Consider the following 13,140-nt stretch of genomic DNA (forward strand, 5'->3'; position numbering starts at 1 on the left):
CCCAAGACAGCCCCAGAAGCAGCTTAGCACCAGTCACCCCACCCTCCCCAACATATGCCTCTATTAATCCATCCATCACACCGTATGACAGCTCACAGGCCCCTCTGCCTAGAAGCCTGAATGGGGACCCTGGCCTGAATGGAGACCCTGGCAGAGTGACCGCACAGATGTTTATTTTTTATTTAATTTTTTTTTTTTTTTGAGATGGAGTTTCCCTCTTGTTGCCCAGGCTGGAGTGCAATGGCATGATCTTGGCTCACTGCAACCTCCACCTCCCGGGTTCAAATTATTCTCCTGTCTCAGCCTTCCGAGTAGCTGGGATTACAGGCGCCTGCCACCATGCCTGGCTAATTTTTTGTATTTTTAGTGGGGACAGGGTTTCACCATGTTGGCCAGGCTAGTCTGAAACTCCTGACCTCAATTGATCCCCCTGCCTCTGCCACCCAAAGTGCTGGGAGTACAGGCATGAGCCACCACTTCCGGCCTGCACAGATGTTTATTTAAAGAAAACAAAGCTGGAAAGAAAACCTAAGTTTAGGCACAGGTAGGCAAGCAAAAACCACTGTTGTAGAAGAAAATAAACTAAGCCATAGGAAACACACGGAGGGATGCGTTTCTAATGGAAACATTCTTTTTCCAACTCTCTCCATCACTCTTAGCAACCAGGGCTTGAGAATATCCAGCCAATGAGATGGCCGAAAGGAAGCCCCTTCTGGATTTCCTGGATTCGCCATGTCTTCCTGCCACTGCCCTTGCCCAATTTCCCACAAGCTGAAAGCTGTCTGAAAGCAACCTGTTCCCCAGACATGTTTCTGCATCAAAGGCTGCAATATCGCGAAGGCACAGGGAGCGGCTCCTAGGTGGGGTTCAGCAAGCCCATCGGTGAGAGGCCGGGCGGTGAACACCTTCAGCCCAGCAGGCCACACGGCCTCTACAACTTCCCAACTCTGCTGTGGTGCAAACGGACACAGCTGTGTGCAAATCAGACATCATTTACAAAACAGACAGAAACAGGTGGCAGTGGGTGGCGTGTGGTCTGTGGGCTGTCGCTGACCGTCTCTGTCCGGGGTCCACAGATGCCTAGCAGAACGAGAACGCTCACAGAAGCCCATGTCCCCACTAACCCACGTCAGGAACAGGGCAGACCAGAAGGAACCGCAGCCCTCACCAGGCACGTGGGTGCTCCTTTAAAGTGGCCCGCGCATCACACATTCGTGTGTGGGCCTTGCCACCATCCAGTCCTCTTAAGGGAAGGGTGAGGAACAAGGCGTGGTCCCTGGCCAGGCCGGGGCAGCCTGGACAGTCTCCAAGTTCCTGGGGGCAGAAGCAGCTTGGTGAAGGATCCCACGTGCCACCATCCACCCTCTTATCCAACCTGGGCCATAGCCCGGGGGCTTTTCCCCACCATCCCAGGTCCCACCCAAGGCAGAGGAGCCAGCAAGGAGGGCGCCACACTCAGGGGTGCTGGAAGGCGAACCGACTCAGAACAGCCACCAGTGTAGGCCCCGTCCACACCTAACAGCAGCCGGGCTGCGCCTCAGGTTTCAGAGTGGCACCTCTTACTGCCCAATGACAAACAACAACACAGTGAAGAAGCCTGGTGAAGCCAGGAGCCAGCCCCAAGCACCGCCTCCTGCCTGGGGCCCCACGGCCCTCCCCGGTGGGGTGCTCTGCAGGCCCTGCTCTGCTGTTCCACGTCCCCAAAGCACTCCTACTCCACAATGCAGGATCCAGTGTGTGCGTGAGCCTCTCTGACCTGTGTCCCTGGGCAAATCTAGTATGGAAGTAAACCCACGTGGCCTTAAATAGCTCCTCCAGTGAAAAGCGCCTTTGTGTACCTCCAAACCACTACCTTCCCTTCTGTCAACTTCTTTTGTTTAAATGTGGCCCAGCTGAGGTCAAAGGGCTCTGCCAGGCCTACCAAGACTCTCCCACATGGACCAAGCCCTGGGATACATACAAGCCCAACACAGGGCTACCCCGCACAGCAGGCTGCGGAACACCTTCCGTGTTTAAGGAAGCACACAGCCAGGAGAAGGTGGACCCAGGCTCCTGCTCGGAGGGCAATAGGATCACCCGAAGCCAAGCCGGCCCAGACAGGAACCAACGCCACTCAGCGGTCCGCGATGTATGCCTCTGGGGCAAAACCCAAGAGCCAAGAAACAAACAAACAAAAAATGTTTTGGGCTTTTGGGGTTTTTGCTTTTTTTTTTAGAGACAAGGTCTTACTCTTTCACCCAGGATGGAGTGCAGTGGCACAATCATAGGTCACTGTGGCCTCCCAACTCAGCCTCTGGGGCAGCTGGTACTACAGGCACGTGCCACTGCCCAGCTAATTTTTTTTAAATTTTCAATAGAGCTGGGGTTTCACTATGTTGCTCAGACTGGTCTCAAACTCCTGATTTCAAGCCATCCTTCCATCTCAGCCTCCCAAAGTGCTGGGATTACAGGCATGAACCACCGCAGCTGGCCAAGAAAAAAAAAAAAAAAAAAAAAAAAAAAATATATATATATATATATATATATATACACACACACACACACATTTGGAGACGGAGTTTCGCTCTTGTTGCCCAGGCTGTAGTGCAGTGGTGCAATCTTGGCTCACTGCAACCTCCGCCTCCTGGGTTCAAGCAATTCTTCTGCCTCCACTACCAAGTAGCTGGGACTGCAGGCACCCGCCACCACACCCAGATAATTTTTGTATTTTTAGTACAGACGGGGTTTCGCCATGTTGCCCAGGCTGGTCTCCAACTCCCAACCTCGGGTGATCCGCCCGCCTCAGCCTCCCAAAGTGCTAGAATTACAGGTGTGAGCCACCGTGCCCGGCCCAAAATAATATTCTAGAAGCAAGATCAAAAACCCGCCAGGTCCACTTCACACCTGTTGCCCAGGTAACCACTTGCCAGCTGGGGTGCTGTGATAGTCCAGTCTCACAGAAGAGTCTCCTGACAGGCCTAAGAGCATGGGTGGCCCTGACAGAAAATCAGAGAAGCACATGTTTCTGCTGCAAGCTGCAGACTAGACGGGCTTGCTAAGGGGCAGCTCGCCATCTACTAGGGACTAGGGAAGAAGAACAAGGAGCAGGCAGTGCATCTTAGAGCTGCAATACTGCATGTCCAGGAACCCCAATGACCGAGCCATGCACTAAGTGTTTAATGAGCACCTACTACATGCCCCACAGGACCCTCATTGCAAGTATACAGAGGAGGCGAGGCCAACAAACCCATGGAGCTGGAAGCGCTGCCCTAACTGTGGAGAAGACACCCCACTGCCCCTGGGGGGGCAGCCAGCACCACCCCAGGAAGGTGCTCGGAGGAGCAGTCGCAGCACCACAGGCTGAGGGCATGAAGGACGGGTCACAGGCTGCAGAGGAAGGGCACTCTGGGACAAGGGAGCAGCACATGCAGGGCACATTTGCCAGAACAAACCAGAAAGGAGCTGGTGGGAGCAGAAAGGCTGTGGTAGGACACTCGGTCCCATTTCGAGCACAGCATGGAGCACCCTGGCCAATGGTTGGAAGAGGCCTGAAGTGGAAATACCAGTTAGGAAACCGTGGCCAGGCAGAGGAGAGAGGGCGGTGGCTGGGACTGGCGCGGGCAGCGGAGATGGAGCCAAGAGGGCATGTCAGGATTCATCCAGGGAGGAGTGAGGGCAGGGAGCATCAGGCGAATCCCCTGGCACCCCCATGTTAATGGTGGCCATAGCCACACTTCATAAGGGACAGTAACCTGCCTGGTGCCTCCTGGCCGCACCTGACTCAATCCCTACACACCAGCCTGCGGAGGGCTGGTTCCTGGCTCCCCTACACCTGTCTCCCAGGCTGGCAGGTACTAAGAACCCATAACTATTGGCGACTATTATTATGACCCCTCATTTTTTTATTATACTTTGAGTTCTAGGTTACATGTGCACAACATGCAGGTTTGTTACATAGGTATGCATGTGCCATGTTGGTTTGCTGCACCCATCAACTCGTCATTTACATTAGGTATTTCTCCTAATGCTATATGACCCCCCCCCTTTTTAAAGACACGAGGAAACTGTGGCTCAGGAAGGGACATCACAACCATCACAGGGTGGGGGATGGGACCTCAGGCTTCGCTGCTCCTAAGCACCCATGGGGCCCAGCTGGGGGACCAGGGGCACTGGGCTGTCAGAGTGAGGCGGGGTCGGCAGCAGAGCTCTGGACTCACTGGATTCTCAGGCAAATGCCCTGGCCTGGTTCCAGTGCCCAGAGCTGGGGAGGGTAAACCACAGCCATATAGGGGTCCAGGGAAAACAGTGCGACAGCTCCTCAAAAAATCCAAAACAGAACTACCATATGACCCAGCAATCCCATTTCTGGGTATATATCCAAAGAGCTGAAAGCAGGGACACAAACAGATACTGGCACACCCATGTCCACAGCAGCACCATTTGCCCAAGCCAAGAGGTGGAAACAAGTGCCCGTCCAATCAGCCAATAAGTCCACGCAGAGATACTCAGCACCGGCCATAGGGCCATGAAGAGATGCTCAGCACTGGTCATAAGCCCATGCAGAGATGCTCAGCACCGGCCATAAGCCCATGAAGAGATGCTCAGCACCGCCATAAGCCCATGAAGAGATGCTCAGCACCGGCCATAAGCCCATGAAGAGATGCTCAGCACCGGCCATAAGCCCATGAAGAGATGCTCAGCACCGGCCATAAGCCCATGAAGAGATGCTCAGCACCAGCATAAGACCATGAAGAGATGCTCAGCACCGGCCATAAGACCATGAAGAGATACTCAGCACCGGCCATAAGCCCATGCAGAGATGCTCAGTACCGGCCATAAGCCCATGAAGAGATGCTCAGTACCGGCCATAAGCCCATGAAGAGATGCTCAGTACCGGCCATAAGCCCATGCAGAGATACTCAGCACCAGCCATAAGCCCATGAAGAGATGCTCAGTACTGGCCACAGGCCCACACAGAGATGCTCAGTACTGGCCATAGGCCCACGCAGAGATGCTCAGCACCGGCCACAGGCCCACGCAGAGATGCTCAGCACCAGTCGTCACTGGGGGAAATGCAAACCAAACCACAAGGGGAGACCCCTTCACACCCATTAGGACGGCCATGATCAAAAACTCAGAAAACAACAAGTGTTGGCGAGGATGGGGAGAAACTGGAAACCTCGACCACTGTTTGTGGGGTGTCAAATGGTGCAGCTGCTGTGAAACACAGCATGGAGGTTCTGCAAAATACAAAAAATAGAACTACCACATGATCCAGCAATCCCATTTCTGGGGATACTCAACAGAAGTAAAAGCAAGGTCTTGAAGAAATATTTGCACACCCATGTTCACTGCAGCATTTTTCGTAAGAGCCAAAAGGGTGAAGCAACCCAAGTGTTCATGAACGGATGAACGAATATGCAACATGTGGTCCATCCCCACCATGGAATATTACTCAGCCCTGAAAAGGAAGGAAATTCTGACACTCGCCAGAACCTGGGTGAACCCAGAGAACATTATGGCACCAGAACCTGGGTGAACCCAGAGGACATTATGGCACCAGAACTGGGTGAACCTAGATGACGTTATGTCACCAGAACCTGGGTGAACCTAGATGACGTTATGTCGCCAGAACCTGGGTGAACCCAGATGACGTTATGTTGCCAGAACCGCCAGAACCTGGGTGAACCCAGAGGACATTATGGCGCCAGAACCTGGGTGAGCCCAGAGGACATTCTGCTTTGTGAAAGGAGGAAGTCATAAATAGACACTGTGAGATTCCACTTATCTGCAGTCCCCAGAGGAGTCAAATGCACAGAGACAGGAAGTGGATTGGGGGGTGTCGGGGGTGGGGAGAGGCTCTGGAGAGTCAGTGCTTTGTGGGTGCGGAGTTTCAGTTGGGGAAGATCAAACGTTCTGGGGATGAATGGTAGTGACGGTTGCAGAACAGTGTGAATGTGCGTAATGCCAGTAAATGACACACTCCGAAATGGTTAAGACGGTACATTGTGTTATGTCTATTTTACCACAATTTATACAGAGAGAGAGAGAGAAAACCGATCCTCTCTTTGAAAATCTACAAATTGAATGTAATTTCCCTTAAAAGAAAAACAACAGATTTTAGAAGAACCAAGACAATCTGGATCTAAGGTTTATAGGGAAAAATAAACAAGCCAAATAGCCAGGAAAATCCTGAAAAGCCAGACTGATGGGGGGAGACCAGCCCTGCCACGCAAACGCAATGGGGCAGCAGCCGTGTTCAAAGCATGTTAATGGCGCATGAACAGACAACAGAGCCACGAGAAGGTACAAAAACAGACTCAGACCCAGTTGTGATCAGAGGCATTTTAATAGGAGGGTGTGAGATAAATCACCCCACCAATCACACTGGGACATCTAGGAAGCTACCTAGAAAAAGATAAGGCTGGCTCTGTACCTCACACCTTCCCAAAATAAATTCAAATTAGACCAAAGATTTGAATGCAGAACAAGGAAAGCATTAATGTAGCAAAGGTGGCCCTGGAGGGGAACTCATAACCTTGGGACTGGATAAGGTCTGTCCCAGCAAGACATGGAACACAATAAAAGAGAAGATACAGGCCGGGCACGGTGGCTCACGCTTGTAATCCTAGCACTTTGGGAGGCCGAGGTGGGCAGATCACGACGTCAGGAGATCGAGACCACGGTGAAACCCCGTCTCTAATAAAAATACAAAAAAAAAAAAAAAAATTAGCCGGGTGTGGTGGCGGGCGCCTGTAGTCCCAGCTACTAGGAGAGGCTAAGGCAGGAGAATGGCGTGAACCCGGGAGGTGGAGCTTGCAGTGAGCCGAGATTGCGCCACTGCACTCCAGCCTGGGCAACAGAGCAAGACTCCGTCTCAAAAAAAAAAAAAAAAAAAAAAGAGAAGATAACGTTATGTCAAAACCAAATTTTTGCAAGGCAAAAACCTCTGTGAGCAGAGATAAATGATAACCTGGGAAAAAAAATTTCAACACACATCACAAAGGATTTATTTGCCTGCCATGGATAAACATTTCAATAGAAAAATAGACAAGAGGTCAGGTGCGGTGGCTCACGCCTGTCATCCCAGCACTTTGGTAGGCCAAGGCAGGCAGATCACCTGAGGTCAGGAGTTCGAGACCAGCCTGGCCAACATGGTGAAACCCGATCTCTACTAAAAATACAAAAAGTAGCCAGGCGTGGTGGCACATGCCTGTAGGCCCAGCTACTCAGGAGGCTGAGGCAGGAGAATTGCTTGAACCCAAGAGGCGGAGGTCGCAGTGAGCCGAGATTGTGCCACTGCACTCCAGCCTGGAAGACAGACTCGGTCTCAAAAAAAAAAAAAAAAAAAGAGAGAGAGAGAAAAATGGACAAAAGATAAAGGAAAAACAAACAGCTCTTAAACATATGAAAAGATGATTAACCTTCACTTATAATGAGAGAAATACGATTTTTTTTTTTGAGACAGAGTCTCGCTCTGTCGCCCAGGCTGGAGTGCAGTGCTATGATCACAGCTCACCGCAGTCTCAGCCTCCCAGGCTCAGTGATCCTCCTGCCTCAGCCTCCCAAGTTGCTGAGACTAGAGGTGCACGCCACCATGCCCGGCTAATTTTTGTACTTTTTGTAAAGACAGGGTTTTGCCATGTTACCCAGGCTGGTCCTGATCTCCTGGACAACATGGTCTCCCAAAGTGTTGGGGCTACAGGTATCAGTCACCGGGCCCAGCCGATAAATACAAACTAAATTGCCTTGAGAAACCACTTCCCCAAAAGACTGGCAAAGAGACACAGCATGTGGGTGTGGGGTCAGGGGACACAGGCTCTGTCCCACGTGGAGAGTGGCGTGGAGGGAAATTTTGCGATATCCAACAAAATGGCCATTTCACTTCCAGGAAGCTCTCCTAGTCTCTCACACGCACGACGGTGGCGGGCGGGGCAAGGCCGTCTCCCGGCAGCATCGTTTTCATGACAGCAAAAAGGCTGGACCCACCCATGTGGGACAGTCCACAGTGCAGCCCCACAGCCTCGCAAGGAGCGAGGACCCCCGTGCACCACCATGGAGAGCCCACCGCCGACATGGTCACTCACCAGCACGTGCCTGGCCATGTGTCTATGGAAACGAGGAGGAGGAGAGAAGAAAAAAAGACAAAGACAGAAGCGTGCCCAAGAGCTGCCCAAGAAGGGCTGGCATGGAAGCAGGACCCATGGAGGCCTCTGGATACAGGAATTGGGGGCTGAAGCCATCAGGAGCCTTGATCTATGGTGAGTTCAGAATCCTGAAAGCATCAACTATTCTACAGTAAACTAAATTTTTTAACTTAAAAAAAAATGTTTTTTTAGAGACAAGGTCTTGCTCTGTCACCCAGGCTGGAGTGCAGTGGCATAATCACAGCTCACAGCAACCTTGAACTCCTGGGCTTAAGGAATCCTCCCACCTCAGCCTCCCGAGTGGCTGGGATCACAGGCATGTGCCACCACATGGCTAATTTTTGTATTTTTAGTAGAGATGGGGTTTCACCGTGTTGGCCAGACTGGTCTCAAACTCCTGACCTCAGGTGATCCCCCTGCCTTGGCCTCCCAAAGTGCTGGGATTACAGGTGTGAGCCACCGCACCTGACCTAATTTTCAAATTAAATTAAAAATTTTAATAAAATAAGAAAAATTAAAATAAAAACAAAAAACCCAAAACACCCTAATTCACATGGCAGAGAATCTTGCCTAAGACCTGAACCAGAGGTTCTCAAAGTGTGGCCCTGGGACCCTGGGGATTCCCTTCCGAGGACCCACAAGGTCAAAACTATTCCAGTGATAATCCTAAAATGCTGCTCGCCTTTCCCATACTTGCCCCCTGGCAGCTGCATGATGTGACGCGGCGGCCAACGGGTCACAGAAGACAAGATGAGCCAGCTGTCTCCTGACAAATCAGACCCCGAGGAGAGCTGCAAAATGTCAGCACCCCTCTTCACTAATTCTTTTTTTAAGTAGTGATTTTTTTTTTTTTTTTTTTTTTTTTTTTGAGATGGAGTCTTACTCTGTCACCCAGGCTGGAGTGCAGTGGTGCAATCTCAGCTCACTGCAATCTCTGCCTCCCAGGTTCAAGTGATTCTCCTGCCCCAGTCTCCCGAGTAGCTGGGACTATAGGCACCTGCCACCATGTCTGGCTAATTTTTGTATTTTTAGTAGAGACGGGATTTCACCATATTGGCCAAGCTGATCTTGAACTCCTGACCTTGTGATCCGCCTGCCTCGGCCTCCCAAAGTGCTGGGATTACAGGCATGAGCCACTGCACCTGGCCCCAAGTAGTGATTTTTTTAAAGAAAGTTATGTTATTTATGTTAACATGTAATAGATTTATAATTGCATATTTCAGTAAATTAATAAATCTTTTACTATTTCTTAGTTTTGATTTCTAATAGCAAGTAGCAATGAATACACCCCACATGCACAAAGACTCACCAGTATCCTCCATCGCTTGAGGCTGTAAGGGGCTCCGCGACCTGGGCTTAGCACCTGAGTGTACAGGATGCACCTGCCGCCTTGCTCTGCTGTCTCCTCCATGCCTGCCTGTGCACTGCCTGTGCTTCCCCCACTCAGCATCCCTGTCCCTCTTTTGGTAAGGACCCTGCTCTCCACAGGGAATTACCCATCCCATGGTGAGGGGCTGCCAATCACATGCTCTGCCTCATCACGGGAATGAAGCCACAAGGGAAGTAGGAGGAAGTGTGGAGGGTGAAAAAGCACCACGTCAGAAGAAGGGGAGACCAGTGACCCGGCCGGAGCACCCCAAGCAGCTCCACACTGCAGGCCCCTGGCCCCGAGCCAGCAAAGCCCCACTCTGCTTAAGCAAATCTATGGGGGCCCTTTCCATTTTGCATACTGTCTCTGATGGGGCTTTGGGAGACCCTCAGCAGTGGCCCACGGCCCACCACTGGAACAGCTCCAGGTGACAGCTGCAGGCACTGGCCACAGGCAGGTGATTCTCTCACAGAAGGGCACAGGTGTCACCGGCCTTTAAAAATCAAGGCATAAAACAGTCAATTCCCAAGACAGACACCTCGGGAAGAATCCTTTTATGACTAAAGGACTCTTCCACTCTCCGCAAGACCCTTTGACAAAGAACCAGCAAGCTTCCTGGTGGCTTTAAGGTCAGATGAGATTCACAGTCAGCCACTTGACGGACAGTCCTACAGGGAGAAGGTGCTGCTGGTGGCGAGACACACCTGGGATTCGGATTCTCACTGACTCGGGACTAAGGAGTCCCCACGTGGGGAAAGCCTTCTGATGGTCACTTTTCTGCAAAAGCAGTCACATCTCACAACACACCTTTGCTCCAGCGACAGCAAAACGTGGAACTCGTCGGCACGTGGGGCCATCATGCTCAATGGTGCTGACTTGTGGAAACGTTTCAATCTCCATCTTTCAGACAGAACCAAGATGCTCATTTCAGAGAATGGAGCTAATACGTTAAATGCAGGTTGCTAGGTAATTTTTCACTAGGTAATTTTAATTCTCAAAAAAACTTAGTATCAGCCGGGCAAGGTGGTGGCTCATGCCTGTAATCCCAGCACTTTGGGAGGCCGAAGCGGGTGGGTCACCTGAGGTCAGGAGTTCGAGACCAGCCTGGCCAACATGGTGAAACCCCATCTCTACTAAAAATATAAAAATACAAAAATTAGCTGGGCGTGGTGGCAGGAGCCTGTAATCCCAGCTACTCAGGAGGCTGACGCAGGAGAATCACTTGAACCCGGGAGGTAGAGGTTGCAGTGAGCCGAGATCATGACACTGCACTCTAGCCCGGGAGACAAGAGAAAGACTCCGTCTCAAAAAAAAACAAAAACAAAACTTAGTATCTAAAAGCACAACTATGAAACGACCAGCTCAACGTCTGAAGAGCCACAAGCTATCTGCAAATTGCATAACTGACAAAGCAAGCACTCACACACAGGCCCTGTCCGCGCCCAGGGCAGCTCAACAGCAGAAATATCTGGACCCCCAATGGCCCCATCTGTTGACAAAGGCTCCAAAAATCTACTTCTTATGTGCTAGGGATTCTGTCAAGGTCTTGGGATGTCCTGATCTGACCCTCCATCTCTGTCACTGCCTCTGTATCAGACAGTTCCCTGGGACGCCATCCTCCTCCAGGGGTGCTGCACGGAACTGAGCTGGTGGGCACCGGAGGCCACCAGAAGAGCTCACAGCCCCACCACCCCCGACCCTGGCCCTCTGGGTGCGGGGCGGCTCCTGTCTCCTGCGTTACCCTCTTCCCATGCATGTCCCCTCCTGGTTCCCCTTCTTTCAGTCCCAGCCTGAAACCCACCATGTAGCTGCTAAGCGTGCTCTCCAGACAAGGCCAGCTCTGTCTTTCCCCGCTGGCCCGCAGGGGTTTTGAGGACTTGGCTTTCAGCATCAGCTCTTAGTTCCGATTTCAGGTATACTTGGCCCTCAAGGAGCTCGGAGCTGCATCACAGGCCCTGTCGGACCTCAGGGTCTCCCCACATTCTGAACAAGCTCCTTCCCCCAAGCAGACCCCCATATACCTCAACTAACCAGAAGCTACCCCCTAGACCCACAGGTGAGCCAGGAGCCGGCAGTCAGCAAATCACAGCAAATCAAGCCGGTAACCAGCACTGCTTTTCTCCAAAGTGGGAGAGAAAGCAACTTAGAGGCGTCCAGGCCAGGACTCATCTGAGACAAAGTCTTACAGCTTGCGCAATTAGAATCCTCTGGCAACAAACACTGAGGTGCGAATAACAAGTCCATCCACCCCTCCCTCCTGCTCTCCATCTCACAGACACTCCCTCACTCCGCTTACCAGAGCAGCAAGACACCCAAACATCTCGCTAGAATTCTCATTAAATTTTCACCAAAAAAACGCCACCCAGCCAGGTGTGGTGGCTCACACCTGTAATCCTATCCCTTTGGGAGGCCGAGGTGAGAGGATCACTGGAGGCCAGGAGTTAGAGACCAGCCTGACCAACATGGAGAAACCCTGTCTCTACTAAAAATACAAAGAATTAGCTGGGCGTGGTGGTATGCACCTGAAATCCCAGCTACTCAGGAGGCTGAGGCACAAGAATCACTTGAACCCAGGAGGTGGAGGTTGCAGTGAGCCAGGATTGTGCCACTGCACTCCAGCCTGGGTGACAGAGCAAGACTCTGTCTCAAAAACAAAACAAAAGGCCGTCAATGCCAAAACCTAATGGACTAAAAAAATGCCACTAACCAGAACATGCCACCTTGTACAGTGTTCTAAAGGCAAGTTCTACGAGCAGATAATGGTAAAAATAAAACGAAACAAAACAAAACCTACACGTCACCTAAACTTGCCCCCAGAAGGGTAACTTGCAAATCAAACTGTACTTGTTTTTGTCCTAATTAAAACCATGCCAGAGGCCGGGCGCGGTGGCTCACGCCTGTAATCCCAGCACTTTGGGAGGCCGAGGCAGGCAGATCACGAGGTCAGGAGATCAAGACCATCCTGGCTAACACGGTGAAACCCCGTCTCTACTAAACATACAAAAAATTAGCCGGGCGTGGTGGCAGGCGCCTGTGGTCCCAGCTACTCGGGAGGCTGAGGCGGGAGAATGGCGTGAACCCAGGAGGTGGAGCTTGCAGTGAGCCAAGATAGCGCCACTGCACTCCAGCCTGGGCGACAGAGCGAGACTCTGTCTCAAAAATAAATAAACGAAACCATGCCAGAAAATCACCTGAAACTTCAGCAAGAGAGAGAGAAGGAGAGGTAACTACCACCCAGTGAAGTTCCTCTGGATCTAAAGAAGATTCCAACTCACCACATCATCTCATCCCCATACGCCTTTGGGGGCTTCATAGCATTTTCTCCTTGGGGGAGCCTAACCTCCTAAACATCCAGCTCAAACTAACCCTCTTTACAACAGCCTTGCTCAGCAGTATGCCTCCTGCCAGGAGGGACACAGGACACTGAGCAGGAGCTGGTCTGTGTGCCACCTCCTGGGCCCACACCTGGCACCTGCAAGTCTCCAGCAGCCAAGGAAACCTCTCGCTCCTGCTGAGCCACTTTGCAGCCCTCCACGTCAAAGGACCCAAAGGTCTGGCCGCAGATTCCCAGGGGAGGGCAGGACTTATCGAAAGCAGGCGTGGAGACCTGGCTTAACCAGTCCAGCAGGTTGACGGATGGATGGA

General features: G+C 51.7%; 1 protein-coding gene across 1 annotated transcript in view; it reads right to left on the reverse strand.

The window, feature by feature from the left end:
• Positions 1–13,140, reverse strand: part of GRAMD4 (GRAM domain containing 4) — a 101,042-nt gene that overhangs the window by 67,786 nt on the left and 20,116 nt on the right. The window lies entirely within an intron of this gene.

This window comes from Nomascus leucogenys, chromosome 7b (genome assembly GCF_006542625.1).
Source record: "Nomascus leucogenys isolate Asia chromosome 7b, Asia_NLE_v1, whole genome shotgun sequence".
Lineage (NCBI taxonomy): Eukaryota > Metazoa > Chordata > Mammalia > Primates > Hylobatidae > Nomascus > Nomascus leucogenys.